Genomic DNA, 13283 nt, shown 5'->3' with positions numbered 1-13283 from the left:
AGATCCCTAGCAGACCCACGAGGTAGGATTAGCCCTCCCAGCCAGAACTGTAGGGGAGCAGGGGTGACCCCTTCCTCCCCATCACAAGGGGTCATGGCTGACACCTCTATCGCTAAAGACGGGCTAACCAAGAGCAAAGCCTCACAGATTCAGTTAATCAAAGTTGTACATGCCTGGGAGCCTTCAGAATGAAGACCCAAAGACCAAGGTCAACAATCCATTTTTATACTCAGGTTCAATGACGCAGGGACAGCCAAGCAGAAAGATGATTGGAAAGCAGTCTTAGGGCAACTAAACTGGTGAGAGGCTCCAGTAAGACTTGTCTGTTTAGACTCTCCTTGGTGCTTCAGTTTCAGTGCTGCTTTCTCACAGCTATGGGTGGCGCTCCCTTGGCCTATGGGACTGAATTTCCTTGTGGATGGCAGAGAAAGACACAGGGAAAGTGAAGTGTTATTAGGCTGCACGCTGGCTTTGTGGAAGAGGGGTGCAGAATCTGTGACTTGCCTTGAGAGAGAACAATTCTGGCTCTTACGGTTTACCCCACGAGAGAAGGAGGTGTGGCAGTAGGGAGGGTAAGGAGAAAATCAGAGAGGAAGTGGGTTTGGAGGGCTGCAAGCAAAGGGGATTGTTTTCTAAGTGTTTTGGTGGAGAAGCTGAATCCGTGTCTGTGCCCTTTTGCAGATTTATACAACTTCTTAACCCTGGGGACCTCAGATCCCAGGAGACAAGGAGGTGCTTCCTTCCTCGGGGCGGCCAGGAGGTGTCCTAAGCCAGTGAGCAACACAGAGACTGCTTAACTTCACACCAAGCCGAAAAGGAACATTCGTACTCTTCATCCCAAGGTGAGTATGCAAAAATGTCCACATCGATTTTAGAAAAGGAGATGATTGATCCAACAAAATGCAGTAGATTATTATAACGTAGTGCCTTTTTATCCAGAAAAAGTACTGCCAAGGTGGTAAGGCAGCAAATATGTCACCCTCACACTGCTAGGTGAGAGAACCAACCGCTGGTATGCCCTGCAGGCTAAGCAGGCTATTATTCAGCAGATTCTGGTTTGCATCAGCTTGGTCCACCTTACCTCACAGTGTCGACCTAAAGGGCAAATACTTCAAGGTAGCACTCCAGGGCTGTTAGGATTTGAATCCCAAGGATTCCAATTCCCAACCAACTTCTTGCTATGCACCCGGAAGGACAGCAGAAGATGGCCAGGTACTTGGGCCTCTGCCATCCACATGGAAGTTAAGTTTCTGACTCCTGGTTTCAATATGGCTTAGGCCTGGCTGTTGAGGCAATTTGAGGAGTATACCAGTGATTTGGAAGATCTTTCTCTCCTCTTTTCAAACAAATAATTCTTTTTTTAAAAAAATAAGGTTTTTGGTAGGAACATCTGCAAAGTGCTGCGTGTTCATGGTAAGGATAAGCTTTGGAACTGCAGAAGGAATTGAGTTCTAGTTTTGACTGTTGCCCTCACGAGATTCCTTTAGCAAAACACTTAATCCCCCACTAACAATAATATTGCTCCCCAGGCTTCTTCTAAGGGTGGAAGGAGGTGCTGGCTGTAACATTCATTGTCCCATGGCGCCCAGTGAGTGCTAAGCAGATGAGAGTTACAATAATGTGCTAGCCTAGGCTATAGCCCATCCCAGAGCCAGTCACACTGCCTGGGGGTTGTCACTCTCCAGCTGACCAGGCAAGGGTCACGGGGCACAGACTATGGACTGCAGGGAGGCCAGGGGAGAACAGTAAAGGGGAGACTTTTGCAGGCCTCCTAACGCTGTGACAGTGGCCTCAGTTGGTGACTGTGGTGCCACGGCTGAGGTCCAGGCATTGTGCTTCTGGCCAGCTGCAGACGGGGAATCATGAGTTCCCCCAGCTGCACTAGCAGCTGTGCCGCTTCTCCATGGAGACAGGGGACAGGAGCAGACCAGAGGCCCCAAAGCTGAGTGAGAAAGGTATATTGTTATCACAGCCGGTCAAGCCACCAACCATACATGGTGCCTTATTAGGATCACGGGCTTCTCAGAAAATGCAACCCCACAGGAAAGAAGGTATGCTGCTGAGCTAGGAGCAGGTTCAGAAGCATATTGCCAGTCATGCTAACTGTAGGCCACAGGTAGCCCTTCATATGTGGGGCACTGGGACTGTCTTCCAGAAGATTCTACTACTTCATCCTCGATTGTAAGCAAGGCTCCAAGTTTGTAAATAGGAAGTAATCCCAGCTTGGCTTGCTGGTCTTCCTGGCAGCTTCTGCTACTAGAAGCCTGTCCTCTAGAACAAGAGGAGAGATGGCCATTCTGCAAAGAGGATACCAACACCCTTCACAGAACAGGAGACAGGATGTGCCATGGTCCTGAACAAGAGACCTGGGTAGAGACAGAATGGCAGAGTCACAAAACAACCCAATACCTCAAGGTACCCCTCGGACTAATAAAGCCTACGCTACAGCAGAGGAGGAAGGACACAACAGAGATGGGGAAGTGGCCACATCCCTGTTTTGCCATGGAGATGATTCTGGGAGGTGTCAGAATCATCTAGTTTGGTAGGCTCTGAGTTAACACAGACAAGAGTCATACCTCTGTTTGGTTCCAAAAACCACAGCTTTTTTGTTTTTTGTTTTTTTCAGTCTACTTTCTGTTGGCTTTCTCTTCCATTATGTCTTGGGACTCCAGCTGAGATTCTGCACAAGTTGGATGAGCAGAGCCTACCAGCCTTTCTGGCCAGGAGGGAAGCACCGCCTTGGAGCTGTGCATTTACATGCACAGATTTGCATACACTTTGCATATTGTGCAGAGTAATGAAAACATTAGGGCTTATCGCTGTGAGCAGTATTACCATTCATCATACTGATTCCTTTCTTCAATTAGGACAACCTAATTTCCTTGAAGTCGGGAGGCACCTCTATCAGTTTCATCTTGTTCCTCCCAAGGATGGAACCTCCTCAGTATCTCCCACATGGCAGATGCTCACTCTATACTGCTTTAAATGGAAATGAGTTGAATTCTATGTTTTATCTGTGCTCTACAGTTCTTTGGAATTTAAAGGCTGGCCTCATCAACGTTAAAGAGGTTTTCAAACAAGAACATTTTCTTTTAAACTCCCAAGGAGTTGGTAAACACTAGTTGGAAGAAGTGGGAGGCCATGATATTCAGGTTTAACACACTCGGGCACATTTTTCAGAAGGTTTTACGTCAACACGTGTAGGACTGGGCTGTGTCCAAGACTCACTGTGTTTTCCAGTTCAATTTTAGTGAGAGCCTTACCGACACCCAAAGGCCTTTATAGCTTAAACCAAGGCTTGTCTTGCCAGAAACCAGAATTCCCAGCCATGAATCAATGTTTCGTTCCTTACCAGACTGAGAAAGGACTCCTTGGTTGCAAAGATGTTCAAGGAAACTTCCAATGGCATACAATAATAACTAGTGTGAGTGGGGAAAGACACAAATTACTATAGCGTGCAGTGGAGGGTGCGGGGAAGGTTAAAGAATGAGGGGCCATTGTCAATGGCTTCCTCCAAAACAGGGTGTGATTTTTCAGGAAAAAAAAATTAAAATTAGAAAAATATAACAAGGTCGTTGTCACTTTCTAGCTTATTGCACTTTGGGCTTCAAACAGTGACCTCTTGTTTGCCATCTTTTCAACCAGGCAAGATGTGATTGTAGCTGAAGTACACTGATGAACTCGAAATAACTTTCCCTCAATTTGCTGGATGCTCAAGAATTCTCTGGAGACCCTGCTTTTGTTTTGAGTTAGCCATTTGGGAGCTTGGCGCCGATCCTTGTATAACCATTCAAACTGAGTGAACCAGAAAAATGTCAGGAACTACACAAGGACATATAGTACAGTTTAATTAGTTTAGAGAGAGGGTGAGTCTCCCCTCCTTCTCCCTAAACATCACTCAAGCAAATTGTTTTTTTTTTATGGTCTTGTTAAAATAATTTCATGGTTGCAGTTTTGTTCTCATGCTAACTGAACAGGACCGCGTGGGTTATTAGGAAGGGTGGTCAGCTCAGCGAAGGAGGGTACGTTCTCCCTGCTTTTAAAAAACATAGGGGTTTAATCACCTGGCTTGTGCAATGACATATTAAGGAAACCAATCTTGAATGTCAGCGCAAGGCTGAAGCGTCTATTAATAATAGTTGCTAGCTAGGAAATTCTTCTGCTGACTTTAATCAGGAATTTTCCATAGTAACTGAGCCTGCCCACGGGTAGCCAGGCAGTGGGATTTTCATTCCATCACGCACATTTTTTCTGTTCTTTGTGACACAGAGAACATTACGGACTGGATCATGTGAGCAGAGCTTTGGTCTCTGGGGGTGGGAGCCTCCCTGTTTGTCCTCCTAAAGACAATTCCTCCCCCAAGACATTGGCAAATGGCACTCTGTCCACGCAGATGAGATACCAGTTTCAAAATATTGGCCTCTTACATCCAATTCCAGGACCCTGAGTCTCTATGGCATCTCTCTGTCTTGTCGTATAAATCTTGTGGTCATGACGAAGATGGGTGGTCAGACACAATGTGGTCACTCTCCGTGGAAACCGGGTTCTGATAGCAGAGACATTGTGGCCCTGCTATAAGAACTTCCATAACTCCCCATGGCTCAAGGGTTAAGCTAAGACCTTCTTTCCTCCTGTTCTTCTTCTTTTGTCTAATATTCACAACCATCCCAAAGCTACCCACAAACGAATTCTAGCTTTATTTCTCTTTTCTTGTCCCACCCCAGCTAGATCCCAGCCACCCACTGAGCAACTATATTGGGGGTACTGGGTTTTCCCTTTGGCTTGGAACATGATTCTGCACACACACTTGGGCCAAATCTTTTCCATTATTCAGCCAACGTTCAATAGGGACATGGAGGCTGCCTCAACAGTGGACAGCAGGCTTATGGGTCCATGTGCACTACACAAAGCACCTTCTAAGAAGAAGTTGACAAAAACCCAGAGCTTTGCTGATATCCTGAGTGGAATCAGTAACCTCAGCCTCACTGGGGAGCAGATCTGAAATGCAGATTGCCAGTTCCACGCCAGATCTACCCAATCAGAATCTGCATTTTTACACCCTCTCCAGGTGAATCCTTTATGCAGGATGAAATGCCTTGGTTGAGAGGGCTTGGCCAGTTTGTGGATCATCTTTAATTCCTCCTTGGTCTTCGGCTTCTCAGCAGAATGAGAATGCAGTGTTTTCAATGCTGGAAACAGCTGAGGCTTGCCTCATTCAGGTTCTCTGTGTAGGGCTGAACAAATGGCCACAGGTGGTTAAGATGCATATCTAGGATTTAAAAAAGAACATTGGCCGAACCCAACGCTTCTTAAGCTTGAGTGCCACCTAGGAATCCTCCATTAGGCTTGTCCGTGTAAATTACTGGCCTCATTCTGAGTCTCTGGTCTAATCGTCCGAGGTGGGGCTGATAATCTGAATTTCCATTAAGTGTCTGGGTGAGACTTCGGCTGCTGACATGGGGACATTAGTACATATGAGCTACTTTTTGGATGTGTAAGTGGAAGGGAAGATTAAAGAAAAATAGATGGAAGCAATGTCTAGTATTTTAGTTGTCTATTGCTGCTGGGATCTGAAACAACGGCCGTATATAATTTCTCACTATCTGGATGGACTAGCCTCTACTGAGTGGTTCTCTCGCTCCACAAAGTGCAGCTGAGGCCACTCACAGGGCTTCCTTCCCCTGGAAGCTTGTCTAGAGACGGCCTTGTCCTCAGACCTCTTTCCACCCCATGACCGCTCATCCTTCAGCAGCTTGGCTCCAACTTCAACAGAAGTTGTTAGTACTTTGAAGACTCAGAAAGATCTGCAAAGTCACGTTTGCTGCATTTTGCTGGTGTAAACCAAGGGTAAAGGCCAGCTTGAATGACTCGGGAGAGGGACAAGGGCACACAACTCTTCCAGGGAGAAGTAGCCGTAACTGCAGAGGAAGACTGAAAGGAGCTCGTGAGAAGCACCTGCATTCTGCTATTCTGTCATCTGGCCAGATGCGCAGCACCTTTTGTGCTCATCTGTGATGCTGTGTGTTGGTCCTTCGTGACCCCTTCAGGCATGGCTATGAGTCTCGTTTGGTGTTCCCGCCTTCTTTGTGAACCCTTCTTTGGGGTGGGGTGGAACCCAGGTTTTCTACCTTTCTCATTTGTTTATTTCCAAATATGGAAGAGGCTTGGGAGAGTCACTTTATGGCTATAAAATAACACTGCACAGAGTTCTGTAAGGCTCAGATGCTGAGGTAGTGAAGGTCTCTAATTAGTGCAATAAAACACTGTGATGGAATTCTCTACCCTTGGCAGATGGCTTAAGAAAATGGGTGGAAGAATAAGTGAAAAGTGGAATGCCTGCAACACAGGACCTTAGCTGTTGAATGTTGTTATTGGAAATGTTATTGTTTTGGTTTTTATTACTTTAATAGCATGCCCCTTGAAGAGCTGTTATTTAATCGCTTTTGGTGCAGTGCACGGAGCCCCTTTTTCAGGAATACTTTCCCATCTTTGCTACCACCCATCAGATGGTAATGTTAGCCTCCCGCCTCCGATAGGAAACTGAGCTACTAAGATCAGAAGTTGTCCAACCTTGGAAGAACTAAGCAGTTGCTGCCAGTGCAAACTCAGGACCCCAACGCACACATTGTACCATGACTGTATTTTGAGAAATTATTTCTGCAGAATAACTTCACTGACCTTTGTGCAGTCAGTCTACCAGCTCAGGAGGCACTCTAGCATAGCTCAAGATTGGCATGACTTAGGAAAGTGGGCAGCAGCATCCATGTCACTCAAGAGCTTCTTGGAAATGTGGAATCTTAGGCTGCAACCCCCATTCCTACTGAATCAACAGATGTATTTTGGCCAGGCCTCAGGTGGTCTATATGTGCCAAGTAGTTTGAGAGACCCTGATGGAGGACCCAGTTTTAGAGTCAGATAGGCTGGGATCAAGCCCGCCCTTCATCATTGGCCACTTGCATGACTTGAGCAATTTGTTCTCTAAGCTGAAGTCTCTTTACCTGTACAAGAGTGATGGGTAGAATGCACCTACCTTCCCAAGGTTATTGTGAGCATTACACACGTTAATTCACATAAAGGGCTTAGCAGCCTTCCGGTAAATGTTTGGTAAATGTGAGCTATGACTGTTGTTGTTAAAATGAATAACCTTTCTGAGCAGCCAGCCAGATGGCCCAGGATTTCACTCTGTGAAAAGCAAAATTCTGCACACACACACTGCAAATAAGAGACAGTGCCTTTGTGTCCTTGATGTTCTCAGAGCAGTGAGGAAGGGAGAAGTGCAGAAACACAGACAAGTCACATTCTCCTCCATAAATTTGGACCCCATGGAGGAGTGCTAAAAGATCAGGGTTAGTCGTCTCTGGGGAAATATTAGACACTGGTGCTTGAGGAGCTGATTGAATTGGTATCTATAGAAAAATGCTAAGGTTCAAATTCATGTCATGGTTGGGGTGGTGGTAGAAGTTGACTTCCAATAGTGTGTGTGTGTGTGTGTGTGTGTGTGTGTGTGTGTTGTGGAGGGATGTGGTGGGGAGATTGATAGCAGGAAAGATGTCAACAGTCAGGAGTATACTGGCCAGTGTGCTGTACATTCTATGAGCTGTCATCAAAGTGAGGGTCAGGGTCCCAAGTCATAAATAACACATTCATCCATTGCTCATATTCATTCACTTTCCATTGGCTTATTAAAATAAGGGAAAGGGTTAGCTCAACAGGATCAGAGGCTGAAAGTCCAAGAGCAGCAGCACCATTGGTTCGGTCTCTGGGGAAGACCTTGTGGTGGATGCGATCATGGTGGGAGCACATGTAATGGGGGAGCAGTCGCAAGACAGAAGCCGTATCTGTCTGTTGGTAAAGGTCAGAGAAGTGCCAGTGCAGGGGAGGCAGAGAGGATGGCGTGGTTGCTGCTTTCTTCTTAGTCACCAGAATAATTTCCAATTTCATCTGTGGTGTGTGTCTCTGCATCTTTGCCCTAATGTCAGTTTGGCCCAGAGATGTCTCCCCTGGTCTCATTTCTCCATAACCTTCCTCAAGACTTCTTTCTAAAGATCACAGATCTGGTTTCAACTTAGGAAGAGGTTCAGGTCAAATTGTCATTTCTTCCGCATGTGATGAAAAATGCCCCAGGATTCAAGGCAGATCATGAGCAAGGCTTTCAGTTGGGAAGTTGCTGGATCCACTGGGTAAGAGGAGAAATGTTCCCTACATCATGATGTACAGAGATGCAGACTTTCGCTTGGAAGGTCTCTGACCAAATCTCGGCTTTGATGCCCCTTCACAGTAGAATCCTTGATAGTGTCTCACCCTCTTATGAATCTCTCTTTCTTTCATTAGATCTATTACTGACCCCATGGCTATGAAGGGCCCTGCATGATCTGGATGAATTAGCTTCATTTCTCACAACTTCTCCGTCAGTTGAGACACATTGGTTTGCAAATAACAGAGAAGCAATGACTTAAGTCATAAGGATGCACGTTTGTTTATTTACTAAGTGGTCTAGAGGTGTGTGTTTCCATTGCTACTTTGGTAGTACCTTGAAGTCCAGAAACTGGATCCATGTCCCCAGCTTTCTTGGCCTTCCGCTATGATCAACAGGATGGCTGCCACAGCTCCAGGCACTACGCCCACACAAGATAATGATGAGCTTGCTTTATGTGATTCTTTGCTTTAATCTGAAGTTCCCTGGGAGACTTCTCCTGACGACACTATATATCTCCTCTGATGACACTATATCAGATGGCCACTCCAGCTTCTAAGGGAGGTTTTCTGTTTTTCTCTGCTGTTGAAAATGAAGAAGGTTGCAAATGGCTGTCAAGTGGACAAGAAATATTGTCTGCTACATGCTTAACCAAACTCCTGCCTCTCTGTTATGTGACTCTTTTCAGTATCCCACCAAAAGTGGACATTTCACTTAACAGTTAAGATGCTGGCAAGTATCTCCACAACCTATGCCGGAGTAACTGGATCATTGCCTACCTGCAGGTCCTACCTCCAGCTTCCAAATAAGATAGACCGAGGGTCTGGGGGGAAGGAGGAATGATGATGGCCCGAGCATTTAGGCTACTGCTCCCCACACAGGAGAGTTGGATTGAATTTTAAGCTCCCAGTTTGGGCTTGGTCCAACCCGAGTTACTGAAGGCATTTGGGCAATGAACCAGCAGTTTGGAATGTTCTCTCTCTCTCTCAAATAAATAAAAGAAAAATTAACAATTCCCTCAAAAGAACTTATAATTCTATGTCCTTGCTTATGCTGGTTTGCTCTGTTTGCAATGTCTTTCTTTCCCTTCTCCATTGGGTACATCCCCACTTACTTTTAAGAGTTAGCTCTGAGATGACTGACTCCCCTTAACATCATCTCTTCTCTCAAGCCTGGATCGGAGGGAACTCCCCTCTGCAGACAGAAGGTATCTCTTGCTCATCTGTAAGTCTGTATCCTAGAGTCTAGCACTGAACCATGTAGCACAGGTGCTCATTCATGCTCACTGCATAAACATGTGCAAGTCATAGGCACTAACTTGCAGTCTCTGCGGAATTGAAAATTAAGTAAGAGATGAAAAACACGTATTCGTATTCATTTCAGCTAGTATCCATTGTGTACTTTCTGTGTGCCAGTTGCCCTTCTAATATCTTCTTTGCTTGCTTCATGTAATCCTAATGAAAACTTTGAATTAAGTCAATTAGCATAAAGTTGGCTTTCTGCTGAAGGTTTGCTTCTCACTTATGCTCAACGCCCTATTCATTGTAATCATTCGGACATTCAAACTGACTTCTCTGGAGTTACGACATCCAAGGCATGTAGTCATTGTGGCAGTCTCCTTGATCAACACAGCACAGGAAGAGTGCATGGAGGACTCATGGTGGCTGTCCATGCTGTAACTAAGGTGCAATACTTCCCTTCATTTTTTCACAGCTCAAGGGAAGTCACACACACACACACAGTCACGTCCAAGTCCAGAAGAACAGGGTTGACTGGAGCAGTTGGTGGTGAAGGCTAGTAGCCTCTGCCACACAGGTGCCTGTTTTAGCTTTGATGAACACGTGAAGAACCTGAAGCAAACAATGGGGTGAAGTCATCTGCCCAAGGTCGCACACCTGGTAAGTGGTTGATGCAAGATTTAGACATGCCCTTTGTAGATCAGGGCAGAAGTCATGAGACTTCTTCCGGAAGGGGTCAGAGAGGGACTATTTGGGGCCTTGCCAGGATCATATGGTCTCTGTCAAAGTGACTCAGCTGTGCTGGTGTCATGCAGAAGCAGCAGCTACAGAAAACACTTGAATGGATGGATATGGACATAGCCAACACTCAAATACAATCATATCTACATATCAGGGAACAGCCATGAGTTGCTGATCTGTCAAGAGATCGCTTGCTCAAGACCTCAGGCTTACTTTGACTTTTTCCAATTGTGAAATGATGAACACATGTTGAGTTACTAGAACCATTTTCCTAGCAAATATCTGCTACCATATCACTTCTCTAGCTGTCAGAGTTGAATGATTTAACAGACTTCAATGGGTCACTGAGCTTTCATCCAGCCAAGGTTAAAGATAACCAGCTTCACTCTGGGGCCTGGCTAATTATTACTGTATACATTTAAGGGAAATGACAGGTGGATAATTTTCTTACTAAGAATGACAACAGGAAACTCTCTTAAGGACTAAATAAGCCACTATTAAGCCCCCATTAGTGGTGTGGGGTCATTTCCAAGGCACATGAACCAATGGGACAGTTGTTCCGCTGGCCTGTGCTGACCAGCAACTGGAAATCAATGGGAGGCTCTGGGCACCAAAGCAGGTTTTTTTTTTTTTTTTTTTTTTTTCCTGGGCCACCTAACCCAGGCCCTGTTTTTCCAGCCGACACTCTGCCTGTGTCAGCTCATTCCTACTTTGGAAAATGCATTCCGGGGCTCATAAAGACTTTAAAGTCACATTATTTTCTCACCATGTTATAAAAACCCAAATGGCTTTGTATATCCCTAATCTTACTGAGAGATTCCCTGGCTAGCTTAGAAACTGCTTGAAGGTCCCAGAATCTGGTTTTTCAATTGGGAAGACAAGGCCTGCAAATATTTGTGAACTGTGTTGACCTGGTTCAAGTTCCACAATAGTAGTAAGGCGGTGAGTCAGGGGTGGCAACAGAATATAATGACCACAACTTTATTGGAATGGATGTATTGGGGTCAATTTTTTTTGTACCATAATAAGTTTATCTATAATTTCCTTGGGGTGGTAACCAGTCCTCCTCTATGTTAGCTGCTTCCTGGACTGAGGGCTGAGTGGGACTGAGGGAATGCCACCTGGCTTTTTCTCCAACATCAGTCCTCACACAGATGCTGCAGAGAGTTCCCCAGCAAGGGCAGCTGGGCCAGCCTTCAGGCCAGAGGACACCTTGAAGGTGGCCAGCAAGGCAGGGCACCCAGCAGCAGTAGAACAGGGATAGCAGATGGGCTGGGAGATGAAGCTTTCTAGAAGTTTCCAAAGCACAAATTGAGATCTCTGGCCTCGTCTGGACTTTGTAGCCCCCTTTTGTCAGATAAAGAAATAGAGACAGACAGCACTGAGTGATTAAAAACTAAGATTGTCTAGACAGCAGGATTGGAGCCGGGCTAGCACATACATTCAGATGTCTTCCCATTGGCTTGTCTATCTTGACGTTGCCTTAGACCCTGGGCAGACACTGGAGGTAGAGAGGCCGGGGCTACGTTTGAGTAAAAGAGAACAGTGGGAGGACAAGTGATTTTCTAAACTTCCAGCTGACGTTAAAGGAAATTCCTTGCATGATCAGACCCATGTGGGAATCAAGGACGAATCTGTTTGACCACCAGGTGATATCAAGGTGAGATGTTTTCACTAAAGGGAAGGCTTAGCTGTAGGTCTGACACTCACACATGCCCACTATCATGTTGCCTAGTTTGCTCTGTGAATAACTTTCAAATCCTAGTCCTGCCCTTTCCTTGCTGTGCATCCCTTGGCAAGTTCCTTCCCCTCTCTGAAATTTGCCCCCCAACTTGCAAAACAGGTGGTGTACAATGCAGACTCTTTTGTATGCTGTGAGTAGTAGATAAACACAAGGCTTTGGCCAAGAGAATTTTACTTCCTTGTAAAGTAACTTCAAGTAGAGAATTCCAAGTTGGTAGCAGGTATCGCCACTCTTAAAAAAAAAAAGGAGGGGGGGGAGGAGTGGTAGGAGGAAAAGAACTCCCGGGCAGCAACAGCACAGAGCCTGGCCCCTCCTTCCTGTTTTAACAACCTCCCTGTCAGCAGTCCAGGGGATGACAAAGTCCCCTCCACTGAAATCCCCAGTAAATTGCATTCCAGGCCAACTCACCAATCATTAGCCATGCGGATTTTGTTTATCCTGCCCCAGCCTGGAATTTGGCCTCTTACAAAACCCCAGCTATGAAAGGAGAACAGGTTGAACCAAAACTGCGTTAGTGAGTGAGGGAAGACAGGCTCCCATGAGGATGGCTGGAGGTGGAGTGAGGGTGGGGGTCAGGGAGCACGTGTTTGTTACACAGACCCTAGGCCAGGACCCACCCACCCACCCCCAGGTTGAAGGTCTGTAATGACCTTTCTGTTGACATTGATTTGAGAGTTGGAGCTGTGATCTGACTCCAAGAGAAGACAGTAACCACCAAATTTGGATAATCATTTAGCTCTAGTGGAGAGTCAAGTCTCCACTGCCAGCACTGGCAGCCAAGCTATTTGCCCCCTGGAGGAAATTCACATTTACTGGGCACCTTCTCTGGGTAGAGATTGGTGTACCCGTCATCACTTTTCTAGGAAGCAGTAGTTGATTTTCTGATCCATTGAGTCACTTTCCCAGGGTCACAGAGCACAGAGCAGCCAGGAGCATTTGCTATTAGTATCTGCTTCCTTACCCTTCTTGGGAAAACAGACTGTGTGGGGCTGAACACAAAACCCAATCCTGAAGTCACACCCTCGTGGTGGAGCCCATCAGACACCCCCTTAAACACTGTTGAAATTAGAACACATTGGCACTGGTAGTGGGTTGAATGTATTGAAACCTGAACCTTCAACATGAAGGGCCTTTGGGGTGATGAGGTCACGAGGGCAGAGCCCTCATGAAAAGATTCAGGTCCTCATACCAGGGACTCCACTGCTGCCCTCTGCTCCCCATACAGGGACCAAATGAGAAACTGGCACACTGCAAGCTAGAACCTAGCCCTCACCAGAACCCAACCCAATAGGACTGGTACCCTGACCTTGGAGCTCCATGACACAGACACCTGTTTTGGAGATGACAAACTGAGACACGGGAAAGT

The 13283-nt window shown here is 46.1% G+C and overlaps 1 long non-coding RNA gene across 1 annotated transcript; it reads left to right on the top strand.

The window, feature by feature from the left end:
* Nucleotides 1–444: 444 nt before the first annotated feature.
* On the top strand, nucleotides 445–10132 carry LOC121154064. The gene is made up of 3 exons (XR_005883458.1): nucleotides 445–572; nucleotides 682–842; nucleotides 9908–10132. It is a non-coding gene; the product is annotated as an uncharacterized LOC121154064 (long non-coding RNA).
* The last annotated feature ends 3151 nt before the right edge of the window (nucleotides 10133–13283 follow it).

This window comes from Ochotona curzoniae, unplaced genomic scaffold (assembly GCF_017591425.1).
Source record: "Ochotona curzoniae isolate NIBS_2020 unplaced genomic scaffold, NIBS_Ocur_1.0 contig_1, whole genome shotgun sequence".
NCBI lineage: Eukaryota > Metazoa > Chordata > Mammalia > Lagomorpha > Ochotonidae > Ochotona > Ochotona curzoniae.
This window is presented reverse-complemented; position numbering and strand designations above follow the sequence as displayed.